We start from the raw sequence: 11,614 nt of genomic DNA, 5'->3' as shown, positions 1-11,614 counted from the left end.
GCTCAGTCGTTAAGCGTCTGCCTTCGGCTCGGGTCATGATCCCGGGGTCCTGGGATCGAGCCCCGCATCGGGCTCCCTGCTCGGCGGGAAGCCTGCTTCTCCCTCTCCCTCTCCCACTCCCCCTTCTTGTGTTCCCTATCTGTCAAATAAATAAATAAAATCTTTAAAAAAATATATAATATATCCCAATGTGAACGGGGAGTGACTGTGAGTGCCCGTCCCTTCTGCTGCCTCCCTCAAGCTCTGAACAGCTGTTAGAGTCCCATCACTCCCAGGGAAGCCCCTACCCTGTCCCCCTGCCCCTACACACTCCCAACACTCCCCACTTCCCCGTCTGGGGACCAGCCCCAGCCTCTTCCAGGTTCTAGGCAGGATGCTTCTGGTGCCAGGGGCTGGCCCAAGGTGCTGAAGGAGAGGCTGGGGCAGGCCTGGGGATATGCTTACATATTCAAGAAAGTGAAGACAATCCACAGCCTAGGAGAAAATATTTGCAAATTACATCCCTGACAAGGGAATTATATCTAGAATACATAAAGAACTCCCACAACTCAATAAGAGGATAAGTCATCCAATAAAAAAAGGCAAAGGATGTGAACATTTCTCCCAGGAAGATATCCAGAGGGCCAATTAGCACATGAAAAGATGCTGAACATCATCAGTCACCAGGAAAATGCAAATCAAAACCACAAGGAGGGGGCACCTGGGTGGCTCACTTGGTTGGGCCTCTGCCTTTGGCTCAGGTCATGATCTCTGGGTCCTGGGATCAAGCCCCGAGTCAGGTTCCCCGCTCAAAGGGGAGTTGGCTTCTCCCTCTCCCTCTGTGATCTCTCTCACTCTCTCAAATAAATAAAATATTAAACACACACACACACACACACACACACACAGGAGATAACACTTTGCACTTGCTAGGATGGTTACAATCAAAAAGACAGACAGTAACAAGTGTCTACAATGATGTGGAAAATCAGAATCTTCATTCACTGCTATTGGGGATGTAAAATAGTATAGCTGCTGTGGGAAACAGTCTGGCGGCTCCTCACATGATGAAACATAGAGTTTCCATATGACCCAGCCATTCTACTCTCAGGATTGCTGGAAAACACAATTTATCTGAGTAAGTTTTAAAGATCTTATTGGCTTTATTTAATGACTCATGAATGGGGCAACATGTCATCTTAGCAAACAGAAAGGAGCTCCGGAGAGCTGTGCAAAATGGAAGGTTTTCATAGACAGAGGGAGAGAGACACAAGGAGGTCATTAGCAGAGTGGACTGGTTTCAGGCGAGGTCACCTTTCGGGGACACAAGGGGTCCATCAGCTGCCTGGCGGAGCTTACATTCCTGGGAGAGGCTGAACTGCAGTTTGGTCAGCTGTTAATCCTCTGTTTGGTGACATGGCCTTGCCACAAGTGACTCCGTTTTAGTCCTACTGTCTCTTTAACAGCATCTAACAAAAGAACTGAAAAAGTTTCAAAAGGATACTTGTACACAAATGTTCACAGTAGCATTACTCACAATGGCCCAAATGTCCACTGGCAGCTGAATGTATGAACAAAATATGGCCCAACCACGCCCTGGAATATCCCCTGTCATTCAGTCTTAAAAAGATATAAAGCACTGGGCGCCTGGGTGGCTCAGTTGGTTAAGCGACTGCCTTCGGCTCAGGTCATGATCCCGGAGTCCCAGGATGGAGTCCCACATCTGGCTCCCTGCTCAGCAGGGAGTCTGCTTCTCCCTCTGACCCTACCCACTCTTGTGCTCTCTCTCACTTTCTCTCAAATAATTAAAAAAAAAAAAGATATAAAGCACTGATATACACTACTATGTGGATGAACCTTGAAAACTTCATGAAAAAAGCCCATCACAAGAGATCACATATTGTATGACTCTATTCATATGAAATATCCCAAACAGGGAAATCTCTAGACAGAAAATAGATGAGTGGTTGCTTAGGGCTGGGGGTGGGGGACAGGGAGACAGTATGGTGGTAGCTAAAGGGTACAGAGCTTCTTTTGGAAGTGATGAAAATATTCCAGAATTGTAGTCATGGTTGTACAATTCTGTGGATGCTAAAAGCCACCAAATTTTACACTTTATATTTCAGTAAAGCCATTAAAAAAAAAAACCACACAACACTGAACTCTAAAATACAATTTTTTGAAATGGCCTCATGTTGCTACCACGCGGGACAGCACACACTACTGAAAGAAACACCACAAAAATCACAGCTTGAGGGGAACAGAGAATTGCAAGAATGAATTCTGAGAAATAACTGGAAGAAAATAAATGTGCATAAAAATGACAGAAGAATCAAATCTTCTTGAGAAGGGAGTTCTGCAAAACCCAGCCAGGGAATCTTGCCATAGAAGGCAGCTTCAAAAGAGACAGGGGTTTCAGTGAATAATTTGAATAGCCACACGATTGACAACTGAGTCAACCCTTGCAGGTGACCATGAACTCCAGAGTTATGGTACTTCCACGTCTTGGCCAACATTGGGTAAAAACAGCTCTTCTCAGGCCCTGCAGGCTGCTCCAGGACAATCTTATTGCAATGAAATTTAAATTAAATTTCATTGCAATTTAAAATACCCACTAATTGTCTCCTTGGGCTTAAAGGACATAGGATTGTATGTGCGGAGCCCTGAAAACCCATACAAGCAATTGGAGGTTTTGGTGCCTTTTTAGGGGCTCGACTAAGTGACTAGGGACTGGTGTGGAAGGAGCCTTGCTTTTCACAGGCACCAACTGGGACCGTACTTTGCCCCATTGTTCTCCAGGAGAATATGCTCACACAGCTGCACAAGTCATGTAAGTGTTCCAGAGAAATCGAGATTTGTAAACATGCAGCTCCCAAATACAGCAGCCAAACCGTGCAGTTCCTCCCCTGGACCCCTTCCACAGCTGCCCGCAGGATTCCGGAGCAAGGATGGGCGGTATGTGCAAAAGTAAAACACTGACAAAACAGACTAAAACACCACCACCAATAAAACTGTTAAATAAGTCACGGTATGTACAGGGCAGCGGTAAGGACGTAATCACACCTCCGTATAAAGCTGGTACTCAACCAAGTGTGAGTTTGCCCCTCAGGGACACTGGCAACATCTGAGACATTTCTGGTTGTCACCAGTGGGATGGCTCCTAGCATCTGGGCCAGGGAGGCAGTGAGTTTGAGAAACCCTGATGTATAATCAACACTAAATCTGATGGACATTAGGAGGGAGCCCGACGCAGGGCTTGATCCCAGGACCCTGGGACTAGCACCTGAGCCGAAGGCAGACGCTTAACGACTGAGCCACCCCGGCGCCCCTATCAGTGCTGTTTTTAGTTTATTTTTTACGTATTGTTTTGTGTACTGTTTATCTGTACAAACATTTGTAGCAAATATGGGTACATGTTAAAATTATCACCTCTGTACTTTTGTTTGAAAATTATTTCGTGAAAAAGAAATAGTCTAGCTGCCTCGTTGAGATTAAGGAAATAACCTGGACCTGAGGAAATTAACCTGGATCTGGAAAACCATTTCTCCATGAAAATTCATCAGTAATAGAGTCATATTAGTAACAATGATATATGCCTGGTGAACGTCTGTCTACTCCATGCAAACACAGCATCTCAGGGTGGGCACATTAAACACTGGGGGCGCCGACCTGCTCACCGGAGGGTGCTGAGCTGCATCTCCAGCTTCCAACCACCCAAGGCGAGCAGCAATACCCCACTAACCCAGGTGTCACCACCACTGTATCTTCCAACATTGTCAAATGTTACCTGGGGATAAAAGCGTCCTCAGGGTGGGAATCCCTGGTCTCATTTTACCCATTATTTGGGTCAAAGCCCACGGTCATAGCCACTTGTCATTCTGCTACGTAGAGTCAGGGGTCTAAGACTTGAATGTGAGGATGCCCATGATGATGAGCTGACATTATTAACAATAACCAACACTTTGCACAGCACTCGTTAACCTGCCCAGTGCAGGTACCGTTATGTACTCTCATTTCACAGATGTGCAATCTGAGGCTCTGAAGGGCTCGACAAATTGCGTGACATCATCGGCTTGGGGCCAGGATGGAGCCCAAGGCTGGCGCCCAGCCGAGCACAACGTCTCAGTGCCATGGATACGAACGATAGGAAAAATCAGCTGAGAAAGGTTAAGTCCCTGCCCTGACATTCAGAGGCCGGAGAGGACAGAGGCAGTAAAGCCAGCTGCAAAATTAGCAGGAAACCTTTCTCCGGTTGGAGCCATCCCGCCCCTTCGAACTCGCCGGACACTCTGTCCGTTAAGAAGGAAGCGTCCGTCTCTTGCGGGGACGGTCCGATTCCCTTGGACACCGGGGAACCGGGCTGCATTTCCCACCACGTGCGGAGGCTCAGATAAGGGGTCTCCGGACACAACAACCCACATCTCTGTCTTTGTGGTTTCCAAGGAAATGGGACCTGGGTCCACAGCGCAGCCCATTCGCGACGCTGCCCCTCTGCACGCGGCCCTGCGCTGCTCCGAGCCCACGGGAGCCAGGCGGCATTTACCCCGCACCCACACCGGCCCTTCCTCCAGCCGGGGCTCGGCCGGGCCCCAGCGTCCCGGCGGTCGGGGGGCGCCCCGCCCCAGGGGCCTCCACGCAGGCTGGACCCCGCCCTTTGACCCAGCCCCGGCGTCCAGCGGAGACGGGGCCGGGCCCCGCAGCGGACACTGAATCGCCCAGGCCCAGGAAAGGCAAACGTCCGCAGAGACGAACCACCGCGCCGCCGCCGGCAGAAGCCGGATCGGCGCTTTCGCTTCCGGTTCCGGGGCTGCCGGGAGCGGAAAAGAAGGCAAGCCTGGGTCTCTGGATTGGTGGAGCCTCAACGATGGGAGGGGCGAGCCTCATTCTCCAATCGGCGAGCAGATAGACGCTAGTTCCCCCCGCCCTCTGGAGAGCGATTGGGTCCAGTCCCCGGATCCACCGCCTTAGGGCCTGTCTGAAGCCCGAATGGCACTATGGGCGTGGTTGAGACTGGAACCGCCCCTAGGGCGTGGCTAGAGGCCGAACGAGGCCCAGGGGTGTGGTTGGGGGCGTGGCCACTGAGCAAGCCCTGAGCCCCCCGTTACACTGGCAATAAGTGCTTATTTCCCCGACACTTTCCGCCTGCAAACACACTCCCGTGAAAACATATTCACATCATCGGAATGTTTCTCCCTGGAATGTCTTTCATTTCTTCCAGAAATGGGGTCATTTTGTGCGGTTCTCTACATGCTGTTTTTCCTCCTCTAGTGGGTGTGGTATCCTGTCCTGGCCACTGGATGGCGACCTAGTTCACATTTTCACGTTCGTGCGCCTTCGGTTGCACCGCGTAGGTGAGGAAAAATGCCTGTGGATTCCTCCAATACATACTCAGGAGGCATCTTATATCCCAGGCTCGGTTCTCTGCACTGGGGTATATGGCAGTAAATGAACACAGTAATTGCCCTCATCCTTCTTAGATTGCAGTTGGGAGGGACAAAAACATTAGCCATGTTAATAAATGGCTTATATAATAAATATAATATATCCCAGTGTGGACGGGGGAGTGACTGCTCCCCACCCCAGGCCCTGCACAGCTGTTTGAGTCCCATCACTCCCAGGGAAGCCCCCTCCCTACCCCACACACTCCCCACACCCCCCACTTCCCTGTCTGCGGACCGGCCCCACCCTTCGCAGGTTCCAGGCTGGATGCTTCTGCTGGGGGTGGGGGGCTGGCCCAGGGTGCCTGGGGACTCTGTGGGAAGCTCCTGGTTATGAGCTGACATCTCCGGCACCTGCAGAAGCTCAGATGTGCTACGAATGGGGGCTGGGATGTACTGGGACAGCTGGTTACAATTACATTAAATCAACAGGCTCAATTTAAGGCTAATTGAAAATTCTTACAGATCTTTCTTTTAAGAACATGCCTGTCTATTCACAATCAGTGAGTTCATCATAATATAGTGTACGCAAATCAGTTTTGAGCCAATCGTAGACCTGAGAGTAGGAGCTGAAACTCTAAACATCTCGAAGAAAACCCAGGAGAAATATCTTTGTGACCTTGGGCCAGGCAAATATTTCTTAGTACGCAAAATGTGACAAATACAAAGAAACGATCGAGTGGGTCATTAAATATTATTTAAATATTATTTAAATATTTGCTCTTTGAAAGCTACTTTGACGCAAACAAGGAGGCAAGCGACAACAAGGAGAAAATATTTGCGAATATTGCGAAACATATCCTGACAAAGCGTTTCTAGAATATATAATTATTTCAAGGGAGAAAAAGCATGACCACAAGAGGGCGCCCCTCATTCTCAAAAACCAGTTCGCTGAAGTATTTCAGGATAAACGGGCACAGAATGCAATTTACTCTGAGTTAAGAGAAGGAATACACAATTTGTATGTGTGTATACACACACACATATGCACACACATACACGCGCGCGCACAGACGTGCGCATGCGCACACATACGCACATGCACAGACACGTGCACATGCGCACACAGACACGTACACATATGCACACATACGCGCGCGCGCACACAGACACATGCATATATGCACACATACGCACATGCACAGACACGTGCACATGCGCACAGACACGTGCACATATGCACACATACGCGCCTGCAGACACGTGCACATGCGCACACATACGCACATGCACACAGACACGTGCACATGCGCACAGACACGTGCACATATGCACACATACGCACATGCACACACAGACACGTGCACATGAGCAGACACGTGCACATATGCACACATATGGGTGCGCACAGACACGTGCACATGCGCACACAGACATGTACACATATGCACACATACGCGTGCGCAGACACGTGCACTAATGCATACATACGCGCGCGCGCACAAACACGTGCACATGCGCACACATACGCACATGCACACAGACACGTGCACATGCGCACACAGACACGTACACACATGCACACATACACGCGCGCACAGGCACGCAAATATATGCACACATACGCACATGCGCACAGACACATGCACCTGCGCACACAGACACGTGCACGTGCGCACACAGACATGTACACACACACACCACACACACACATACATGAGTTCTTAGTACTATTCTTGCATAAGTTTGAAATGATATCAAAATAAAAAGCTACCCAAAACTAGTCTCCTTGCTTGTACTATCAAATATGTAGATAGCCAGGGAATGATCAAAGAACAACGGGTGAGCGATTCTAATAGTCTGCAACCGTTTCCTTTCATTCTTTTGCCTGTATCTTTGGCTTTATTGCTGTTTTTCAAGAACATACCAGGTAAGATCATTCCTTCCAAGAATTTTAGAATGGCTTCTTTGCAGTTGAAAACAGTGGGTCCCAAACGAAGCCATTTCCCTGAATCACCTGGACCCATTCCTTTTTGTTCTTCATCCCGAATTTTATCCTCACCTTTATTTCTGTAAAGCTAATTGGACAATAACAAGATCACTGCTTGGAAGCTGCAGCCCAAGGATTCTTCCATTTAGCCTCTCATGGTATTGGCACATCCACTGCGACGCTATTTTCCCATGTTCCTGTTAGTCTTTTTTTTTAATTGAAATTTTTACTGGGAGAATGGCGATTCACCTGCAGTTGTAAGAAAGTGCAGAGAGATCCCGGCTATATTTTGCTCACATTTTGCTAGTGGTAACATTTTGCAAAAGTAAAGTTCAATATCACAACCACAAGGATCTCCCATAATACCTTTTTATACTCACGCCCATCTCCCTCCTGGCTCTCAGGCCACCCTATCCCACCAGGAAGCTTTCTTAAAAGATGCTCACTCTCCAAAGAATCCCTAATTTCTGCTCCCCCACCTGCTGGGCTGGGGCTCAGAAATCTGCATGTTTACAACGAAGATCCCAGGGCTGGGACAGGAGAGGAACAGGAGCCTGGACCATCCAGTTCTGCCTGCAAGCCAGGAGGCACTCGAAAGAATGCTGCAGCGTGTCAGAAAAGCAGAGAAGTCAGCTTGAAATCTGGCCAAATCTTAGACAATAGGACCATCCAAATAATGAAGGAGAACGATGAATTATAAGCCATTAAAAAAAATGGGACTCTATGTGTCCACACCAATAATAACTAGATTCACAGGAGAAAAGGGAAGGCTCTCATGTACAGCCAAATACCAAGGGCCCAGTGGCAAATGTGGGGGCGTGCTCGGGGTACAAAGACTGCTTCAGGCAAGAAACATCCACCATAATAGCTTCTGGAATGGTTTCCAATGATTCTTGCCTCCAAGTGTCTAAATTAATCTACTGTTGTCCAACAGTGAAATTGGTGTGAAAACAAGATAAGGGGACTATAAGGTGCCTCCTCAGGCAGAGGTAGGGTGCAGTTTCATGTGGGTGGGGGTCAGGGAAGGCCACTCTGAGGAGGTGACATTGAGCTAAAATAGGAAGTACTTGAGGGAGTGAGTCACAATGCAGTCAAGAAGAGAGTTCTAGATGGGCAGACAGCCCATGCAAAGGTCCTGTGGTAGCCTGTGAGGAACAGCAGAAGGTCCATGTGAATGGAGTGAAGGGACTGTAACCCGGGATTAATCAGAAGGGTGGTAAAGACCCTGCAGGGCTTTCAAAAGCCCTCTGAAGACTTTGGCTCTGAGTCCAAGGGAGAGCTGTGGGAGGAGACTGGGCAGGGGAGGGGCAGGATTCCACTCAATGTTTAAAAGACTGTCCGGTGCTTTATTAGGAATATACTGTAAGGAGGGGAGCCTGGGTGGCTCAGTCAGTTAAGCGTCTGCCTTCAGCTCAGGTCATGGTCCTGGGGTCCTGGGATCGAGCCCCACATCGGGCTCCCTGCTCGGCAGGAAGCCTGCTTCTCCCTCTCCCACGCCCCCTGCTTGTGTTCCCTCTCTCGCTGGGTCTCTCTCTGTCAAATAAACAAATAAAATATTTTTAAACTGTCAATAGAGAGTAATAATGGAAAGATGGATAAACAGAGAGACCCCCGAAGGGAGAGGTCCTCACCCACCACAAGGACCCACGGGGCTGGGGCATCCCAGACCCATCAGACTCTGAGCCTGGCGTCCAATCTGAGGATGGGCAGAAATGAAGCTCAAACTCAGGCTTGGAGCAGGAGAGGCTGGAGCCGGATGAGGGCCAGCTGGCCACCAGAAGACCCTTCTGAGAAGGAAGACGTTCCTCCCACAGGGAATCCCCTCATTTAGAGGTTTTCCCACTGAGAGCATGTGGAGCAACTCCGGACCTCAGACACAGCCGGTGGGAATGCAAGACAGTGTCCCCACTTTGGGGAAAAGCCTGGAACCTCCAGAAAAAGGTAGACAGGTTCTCATATCTCCCCAAGAGGAACGAGAGCACATGCCAACACACACACTTGTTCGTGGACGTGTTCACAACCACCCAAACTGCAAACAGCCAAACCTTCACCGAGGGCCCGGGAGAAACAAAGTGGGGTCCACCCACCCAAATGAAATACTCGCCTGCAGCAAACAGGAACCGAGCACCCATACACGCAAAAAACACAGATGAACCTCAAAAGATGACGTTCGGTGAAAGAAGCCAGACGCAAAAGACATGTATTTATTATAAGCCCATGTATATGACGTTTCTAGAAAAGGAGATACTCCCAGGGAGAGAAAGCTAGGGATGGGAGGGAGGGGTCGATTCACAACGGACCAGAGGGACACTTCCCGGTGATGCAAATGTTCCAAGATTCGGCTGTGGCGATGGTTGTGCAACTGGACAAATTTACCAAAGATCCTGGAACTGCGTAGGGTTTTGAAACGGGTTGACCTCACGGTAGGGAAAGGACACCGCGACAGCGCTGTAATAAATCATTTCGCCAGCAGAGGGCGCCAGAGACCACAAGTTCAACTCTGAACGGGCCTCGGGGTCAGGTCTAGCGGGGACCCACCTTCCCCTCTTCCCACCTCCTGGGGGCGAAGAACTGGACCCTCAGCGGGGCGTCCGTGGCCTCGCCCTGCCTTCGGGGTCTCATTAGGATGACTTCACTGGAAATAAGAATGGGCCACCTGGGGGTGTGCTGGGAAGCCTGCGGCAGCCCAATGCACCCAATGAACCAACCTTGGTCACTCTCGGTCCTACATGTACAGGAGCTGGCTGGTTGGGCAAGTCTCTCAACTCCGTGTCGGGAAGCGTTGATGCTGGGACCTCATCCAGGTCACATCTCCTCCCCAAGTCCCAGAGGAAGGCTCCTTTTGAGGCGAAGTGTAAATTGGGACAAAGGTGTGCTTTGGGATGGACGTGACAAAGGGCTACTTTGGACCCCGCAACTAAGACACAGACATCTGGGGAAAATAAGCACGAAAAAGGCCCATGGATGGATGCATGTGTTACCCACTGAGCCATCCTATCATCCACGCCTGCACACATAAACACACACACACACACACACACACACACACACGACAAAGAAGAATTAAGTGAAACAACAACAAAGCACCAAGTGGCCAGTAGGATTAGGGTCAAGGGAGACAGAGTGACAAGACGGGGACTTGCTGAGGTTTTCAAATCGACTTCTGCATGGCACAACACATTCGCTGGGAAGGGAGACAGAGAAGCTGAAAGCTGGACAGCTGCTCATCAGCCCCCCTAAAAGTGATCCAGCAAAGCTACCTCCAGATTCCTGACCACTAGAACCTGTGTGAGATGATAAATGCTTATCGTCTAAGCCACTAACTTTGGGGACAATTTGTTACACAGCAGTAGCTAACTAATACGTCTGGGTTTCTTTAGAAGTGAGAGCCAGGTCCAGGAGCTCCAAAAGGCCACTTCTGGAATGGATGCATGTTCCTCCAAGCTCGGGTCCACAGAGGGCCCCACCTAATGCTGTGACATGGGCAGCTCAATGGCAGGAACCTAATTTAGATCTGGGCATTACGGTGTCAGGGTTACAAGGGTATATCCCACAGCAAGATGACCAGAGTTCAAATATCAGCTTAGCCACTCAGTCACTCTGTGACCCTGGGGACGTGAGTTAACCTCTCTGGATTCATGGCAGATTGAGTTGAGGTCATACTGGAGTAGAGTGGCCCTAAATCCAATGACTGGTGTCCTATAAGAAGAGGGGAATTTGGACACAGACACACACCAGGAGAAGCCCATGTGAGGACCGATACAAAGATTGGAGGGATGTGTCTAGAGGCCAAGGGACACCAAGGAATGGTGGCCCCCCGAAACAGGAAGGACGGGAGGGATCCTCCCCTGGAGCCCCCAGAGGGAGCATAGCCCTGCCGACACCTGGGTTTTGGACTTCCGGCCTCCAGAACACGATGGAATAGATTTCTGTTGTTTGAAGCCACTGGGCATGGGGTCATTTGTGACAGTAGCCCCGGAAATGAATACGAGCCTCTCTCCACCAGATGGCAGAAGGCAGACTTTGATCAATTCTGGGTAATTCAATAAATTCACTTTTCCTGGGGCTAGGTCTAAGTTCAAGGGCATTCCAGTGGCCTCTGAGGCAGGGCAGCCGAGGGGCATCCTACCCTTCAGCGTCTATCACCCAGCGCAGCCACAGTCTTTGGAAGGTCCCTGTCCTTTCGCCTCATCCACTGACTGGACACCAGTGTCCTTCTACCTACAGGCTTTCTGCAGCTGTTCCTTCCCCTCCTTCACTCTCCCAC

At 49.8% G+C, this 11,614-nt stretch overlaps 1 long non-coding RNA gene across 2 annotated transcripts; it reads right to left on the bottom strand.

Annotated features, from left to right (window-relative positions):
• Positions 1-1,118: 1,118 nt before the first annotated feature.
• On the bottom strand, positions 1,119-4,833 carry LOC112815371 (uncharacterized). Of its 2 annotated transcripts, none has more exons than XR_012376636.1 (2): positions 4,732-4,833; positions 1,119-1,448 (listed from the first exon to the last, which is right to left on the bottom strand). It is a non-coding gene; the product is annotated as an uncharacterized lncRNA (long non-coding RNA). The 2 variants fall into 2 exon arrangements; XR_003205966.2 differs by having other exon boundaries at positions 1,119-1,460; positions 4,732-4,792.
• Positions 4,834-11,614: the final 6,781 nt, after the last annotated feature.

The sequence above is a fragment of the Callorhinus ursinus genome, unplaced genomic scaffold (genome assembly GCF_003265705.2).
Source record: "Callorhinus ursinus isolate GAN/ISIS: 27379988/994484 unplaced genomic scaffold, GSC_fseal_2.0 scaffold77, whole genome shotgun sequence".
NCBI lineage: Eukaryota > Metazoa > Chordata > Mammalia > Carnivora > Otariidae > Callorhinus > Callorhinus ursinus.
Note: the sequence above shows the minus strand (reverse complement) of the source record. Positions and strands in the feature narration are given on the sequence as shown.